Source organism: Gossypium raimondii, chromosome 4 (genome assembly GCF_025698545.1).
Source record: "Gossypium raimondii isolate GPD5lz chromosome 4, ASM2569854v1, whole genome shotgun sequence".
Lineage (NCBI taxonomy): Eukaryota > Viridiplantae > Streptophyta > Magnoliopsida > Malvales > Malvaceae > Gossypium > Gossypium raimondii.
The window spans coordinates 27,126,875-27,134,108 of NC_068568.1; positions in this window are offsets into that span (position 1 = coordinate 27,126,875).

Below are 7,234 nucleotides of genomic sequence, written 5' to 3' on the forward strand. Positions count from 1 at the left end.
TCTTCAGCCTTACAAGCTCGATCAACCAATACCACAAATTCCTTCAGTTCCAACATTCCAACAAATATCCTAATGTATTCATTTAAACCATCTTCAAACCTTTTACACATAGTAGCTTCTGTGGGTACACATTCTTGGGCATATTTACTCAATCTAACAAACTCTCTTTCATACTCTGCCATAGACATTCGACCCTACTTCAACTCGAGAAATTCCTTGCGTTTTTCATCGATGAACCATTGGCTTATCTATTTTTTTTAATTTATCTTGGAAGAAGTCCAATGTAACCCTTTCTTTCGGAACCACAGATACCAATGCTTTCCACCAACAATACGCTGAGTCTTGCAACAAACATATTGCACACTTTAAACATTCTTCGGGAGTACAAGATAATTCATCAGATACCCGAATGGAATTTTCGAGCCAAAACTCTGCCTTCTGCGGATCATCATCTATATTAGCCCTGAAATCTTTAGCCCCATGCTTTCGGATTTTGTCAACGGGAGGTTTACTTGATCTTACCAAGTCAACATTTTGTGGAGCTACGAGAACCGGTTGAGGAATAGGAGGGGGTGGAGGAGGTTGAACATTCAAATTTGCACGAACAAATTCTGTATACCAATTATTCATCATATGAATGAAGGCTTCCCGAGCCACATTCTGACTATGTGTCTCATGCCTAGTTTCTTCAAGCGCGGTCCCTTGCGTGGGAGCCGGCGCGTTACTCTCAAACACTTCGGTTAGGATCCATTTACTATAAAAAAATTTTAAATTGTCACAAGTCATCACACTATCATAATATATTTATGGCATGTATAGATAGACTTTTACATGCATTATACTAATCCGAGAACCGGCTAGACCATAACTCTGATACCAAAAAAAAGTAACACCTCTTACCCATATTCATCATCGAAAAAAAGTAAGAAGTGTTATCAAACGATCTGAATTTTTTTTTACAATATTTTTGACATAATTCCTTTTCATAAACATTCAATTCCTCCTGCAAATTCTCGAAACACAATTTTAAACAACTTCAATATTTCAACCAAATACAATTATATGTTCAGACACAATTTATCCATCCACAACATTCTAATTACTTTGTTAATAGTTTAAGGAAACAATTTATCAATTAATATACACCAACATTTTAAACCAAACAATATTTTATACATATATATATATAAATTTATACCACATTACATTAAGTCATCTATACATGCCATTTTTCAAAGTATTGGTTGCAAAATACCCAAAAGATGATGATGATAGTGTGGATGATGTTCTGACCCCGTCCAATTCCCGAGCTGATTAATATCACTATAAAACAAAGGAAAAATAAAGAAGAGTAAGCTTATAGCTTAGTAAGTATGTGTGTAATTGATAAATAAATTTCTAGCATGATACCATAAATAATATAATTTTTATCACACATAAAGCTATTATCTATTCAATTTCCAGCAAACTGTTTCTCTCCATCACAGTCACTAAATTATTTTTATCCGAAGCTACTAAACTTCAAATTAAGATCCATAAATTTTACCTAAAACTAGACTCATATACCTTCTTACCATAAAATTTTCAGAATTTTTGGTTCAGCCAATTAGTACAGTTTATTCTCTAAAGTTTCCCTTATTTCACTGCTTGACACTTCTGACCTCTCTTCACTAAGAGTCAGTTATCTCTTAGTATAGAGTTCAAATGATGTTCCCACTTATTTCTTTTGAAAATAGATTCAATATGAAATTTAAGAATGTAAATTTCAAAACATAATTATTTTTGTACACTTTTTAGTGATTTGCCAAAAATCAGAACAGTGGACTTCGAAATCATTCAGACCTTGTCTCACTAAAATTCCAATATCTCAAAATATATAATTCCTTTGGCCATTCTTTCTATTTTATGTGAAAGTAGACTCATTAAGATTTAATTTCATGTCTTATTCAACCACTAACCACTACACCAAAATAGGCTTTTAGCAGTATTTTTAGTGGCGTTTGGACAAAAAACGTTGCTAAAAATCGAGCATTAGCAGTGCTTTTCTAAAAACGCCGCTAAAAATAAGCATTAGCGGCGTTTTTTGGAAAAACGCCGCAAAAAACCTAAGGCCAACGACACCGTTTTTTGACCTTTTGGGGCTTTAGCGGTGTTTTTTTATAAAAACGCCGCAAAAACCATTTTACTTCGTAAAATTGTGCCATTTCACCCAAATTTTCCCCCGTGAAATCTTCCCATAGCCGACAATGTTTTGAACTTTGTTTTGATTCCCGTTCCCTTTCCATTCACCAAGTTCTTTCTCCTATTACGCTTTCCCCTTTCCCCTTTCCCCTCTCCCTTTCTCTCGTTCCTCTTCACCTGACCCTCTCAAAGGAACCCAGCTTTCCATCTCTCTTCCAGACGACGTCCCTTTTCTTTCTCAGTCTCTTCGTTGCAGGATAACCGCAAAATCTCATCCCTTGTTCTTCTATTTTAGTTGTTCCTTACATTGAATAAAATATCAGTCCTTTTTTAGTCTTAATCGACATTGTGTTCTTTTTAATTTTCTCATTGGCTGTTGATTTTTGCGCTTTTCTTTAATTTCTAGATCTGCTGTAATTTATTTTCTCTTTTCTTCTGAATTCTATGTTATGTTGGTTTGGTGTTTAGAAAATTGGGGTTTTCATTGATATTTTCAGTTCTTCTGAATTTTTTTAATTTTTTTAATTGATACCTTAAGCAATCTTAGGTTTGGAAAAAACCAAATAATAGTATGTTCATCCACTCTAATCTCCTTCTTTTTTCTTTAATTTCCTTTTATTTTTTGTATTGTCAGTTAATTTCTTCTGCTGTTCAAAGATGTTGTTTATCCTAATGCCAGTGTATCCACGCGTTCCATTTTCCCATGTCAATACACTCCCGCGGTGAGAAAATGATTTTTTTCTTTGCTTGGTTACTGAGAAAATGTTTGCTTTGATTTGATATTTTCCAAATTAAAAATAAGATTTTTATGGATCAAAAGGGATTTTTATCTTTTTTTCTGTTATTAATTGTTTCTTCATCTTCTAATAAACTTAACTTGAAAAATATTTAATTTTCTTCCTAAACACAAATAAAAAAGTTAGCTTATGAAACTTTACAGAATTTAATTAATGGGTTTTAGAAGAATGGGTTGGCATGAGCTACTATGGGTCGGAAGGCTACTTGTTCTTATGCAACTGCTTCATGGGGTGTTTGGTTGGGGAAAGGACGGTCATTTTGCTGTTTGCAAGATAGTTGAGATGAGACTTCTTTTCCTTTTTTTAAAAAAAAAAAATATTCTTGCGTAGTATATAGACTCTCCAAATGTTTTGAACCATAAAATCATTTATCTTGATTAAGGAAATTTAATCTATTATTTGTTATTTAATAAGATTGAGCTTTAGTGTTCTTGATGGAACCAGCTTAATAATTGAACATTCAGGGATTTGGGTTGGTTCTTTTGTTTGATTTTCGAGTATGTTTTTTAATTATTTTGTGCATTTGTAACCAAGAATTTTATATGAAGCATTCATTTCTTGAGAGTATGATTTTTGCATCAACTGATTATGAATCAGAAGATGATGACAATTTCATCTTATTTTGCTGTTTGTGATCCTTCAGGAATACCTTACTAAAGATGCTTTAGGTACAGTAAAGGAACTGCTCCCTGATTCCGCTAGAGGTGAGCTTGCATCCGATGCCCCTAGGTGATGATGTAAGGTGGCATCATCACTTTGGTCTAGTCCCTTACACTATGTTGACGCCCTAGATTTCAAGTGTAATTATAAATATTGCAGTAAGTTTAAGGTCATCTTATATTTATGTTCAGATTTTGGCAATGTCGTTATTGCTTTGAGGTGGACTTTGTTAACGTTTCTAGTCGTGGATACTTATAGGTGATTGCCATGATCTTGCTGGACATAAGGATAGTGCAGAATCGAGCATTGATATGAGCATTCATACATACCCGATTATTCTTTTTCAATGCTGGAGAAGTTACTTGAGTCTTGTTGTTCATTTTTCAAGACTCAAAGCGCATATGCTTATTGATGCTGTCATTGAGAGTTATAACAAATTTTTCTTTGAGGACGTTGGGAGAGAAATATATGATTTCTCTTGGGGTGATTTTGCTGATTGGTATGTAGAATTTTCTTTTATAATCTGCTTTCTGCTAATAGTACGTAGTTATATTGTTTTATGCCATTAAGGTCAGGATTTTATGCCATTGTTATATAGCACATAATGCCCTTTTTTTTTATGGGTTACTATGAGTGTTGTATGCATATGCTTTTTTTTCATCTTTCTTTAATAGTTAGACTGATAATTGTTACTATGAATGTTATATCACTTTTGATACCCTTCTGTATCATGAATTTTGTTATCTGACAAAAGAGATGAGAATTTGGGAGTCGAGTTATAATTTAATTTATTAATGAAATCTTCAGTGCTCAATTTAGGGATTTGATTGATGTTTTGCTTGTATGGTTTTATGAATCTTGTGCACACAAGTTTCTTATCTGAACATAAGAGATGAGGATTTGGGAGTCAAGTAATAATTTCATTTATCAAAGAAATATCAATTGAGCATGTGCTAGTTTATAATTGTTGTAATATTTATCATTCAGCAGATATTTCCTTTATTTTGTTTGATTTTTTTATACTTTCCAATTATTTTCCTGTTACCATAATACTCTGTATAGTTACATTATTCTTGTTGTTTTTTACCTATTGCCTTGTCTATTGTGGGTCAGTGTTGGCGCTGGGTGCTCTCGACTTCTGTTGTAGATATATATGGATGCAACAGAAAACTCTTCCTAGTTTCAATGCATAATCTTTTTTTTTCTCTTTAACACTCGTGTTTGGCTGCAAAGTTTGGGAGATTAGTCAATTTCTTGTGAGAAGATAGGAGATTGAGTTAAAGATATGGCTATGTTGAGTTTCGATTTCTGTTGTGACAGTATCACCAAGTTAAAGATTTTTGGTGTTTTCTATTGGCTATAAGTTCTACTTCTAAGAAAACTTGCATGATGTGGTGATTGTTGTTTTATTGTGTGGTATGCTTCTCACACATAATGAAAGATTGTATTATTTTAATGCTTTTATTCAATGCTCTAATTGACCTACAACACTGGCAAAACGCTAAACATGCTAGATCTGATAGATGCAATCATCTTTATCGATTCTGTGTTTATTCTAAATTTTTAATGTCATTTTCAGTTCAAATTTGAACTCTCTTTCGTCAAACTTTTTGTATGATACTAGTAAATTGGTGAAAATGTTATCTTTCCATTTCTTTGATTGGTATTCCGGGAATTGAAATTGCATCAGATACAACTGTCAAATGTGCGATTGGTCTTGGAAATGGGAATATTGGTATGACTGGCTTGAGCCTTCTGGCAGATGATATAGTTTCTGAGCGACTGACTAGGTAAATCTCTTTAATCCATGGTCTATGGATGAACCAATATATACTCTCTTTATGAAATTAAAATGCTACAACCTATAGGAGAGTTGTGGTTTTCTTTCTTTTATCATTACTCTTTGCGTCTGTGGCTTTTGAATATACACTTGCTACTTCAGTTTTCTAGTGGTTGCTGATCTTATGATTGGTGTTTACTTTGGGGCCTTGTCCAATTAGATTTTATTTGGTTTGGAAAAACTTTAATATCTTATGCTTGTATTTGTTATTTTGGATATCCAATTTTACTCTTGTTTATCTATTGCATTAAGAAGACATTGTTTAGGGTTTATTTCCGCTATCATTCACTTTACTCTTTGTCAAATTTTTGCTTCTAGGTGAGACACCGTTTAAGGAAAGATCATGGGATTGAGGCTGGAATTCTGTTGTTTTCTCTTTAGAGAAACCTAAAGCTAAGTTGCTTCCTTTTAGAGGACCAAGTGGTGAGGAAGACAACCCTTGATTATCAAGTGAGGATGCTTGCTTCTTACTTTTGCGCTTTTAAAGTACTGTTTGATCACCTAACATCATGCAATGGGAAATTCATCCAATATATTGAAGCAAAATTTAAGAATTGAAAGTACATTTGGATGGAGCTAAAGCTGCGTTTCTTTTAGCGATATATTTGAACTTGCTAGTGTTAGGTCCCTGGTTTTTGCTATCTCTAGATTTTTGGGTAGAAGGAAAAGGAAAATATTTTGGTCTACATTAGTATGTAATCTACATGTTTAATCCAACAATTGAATGTGTTATTCTGCTGTCAGATAGTACCTGGGTAGGTTCAACAATTTAATGCATCGTATTTTTCATTACCCTGCAATGTGTATAGTCATAGGCATGTTTTTCATATGTATTATTTATTTTAGTTTTGATTCTAAATTTTTATTTTTACTTTAATATTTACGACAACTTAAGTTCTAACTTTTGGATTTTAATTGTGTTATTAATTTCTTATTTTAAATTCTAAAACTAAATTCATTAATTTTTATATTTAGTTTTAAAGTTAAAATCTTCATAGAAAATTTAATTTAAATAATATTTTTATTTATCCTTAAAAAGTATATTTAAAGTTCAAATTGAAAAAATAAAACATAATATAATATTTATCATAAAAATAAATATTATTTGAATAAAATAATTTTTTTTCAAGGTTAAGTTTTTAGCGGCGTTTTTGGAGAAGCGCCGCTAAAGGTTTGTTCTTTAGCAGCGTTTGTGATAAAAGTGCTGCTAAAGATCATGGTCTATAGCGGTGTTTGTGGCAAAAGCGCCGCTAAAGGTCATGGTATATAGCAGCGTTTGTGGGAAAAGCATCGCTATAGACCATGACCTATAGAGGCGTTTGTAGGTAAAGCATCGCTAAAGGTCTTGGTCTTTAGAGGCGTTTGTGGGGAAAGCGCCGCTAAAGTTAGCGACGCGTTCTTTAGTGGCGTTTTTTCTGGCGCTTTTCAAAGCGCCAAAAATACTTTTAGCGGTGCTAAAAAGCGCCGCTAAAGGCCTAAAAAAGCGCCTCTAAAAGCCTGTTTTGGTGTAGTGAACTCAATTTCTATAATTTTTGGTGATTTTTCAAACTAACATCACTGTCACTGTCCAAATCTATTCTATACCAACATCCCTCATTCACATAGCACTATAACCATTTATTTTATAACACAATACAAGACTTCATCATTTCAGTCACTCTTTCGCAACTTATCACGTTCCAATCACATACTCATATCTCATTGAAAATGTCAGTATAACAACAAATATTTGGGGTTTTTCACGCAGTACTACTAC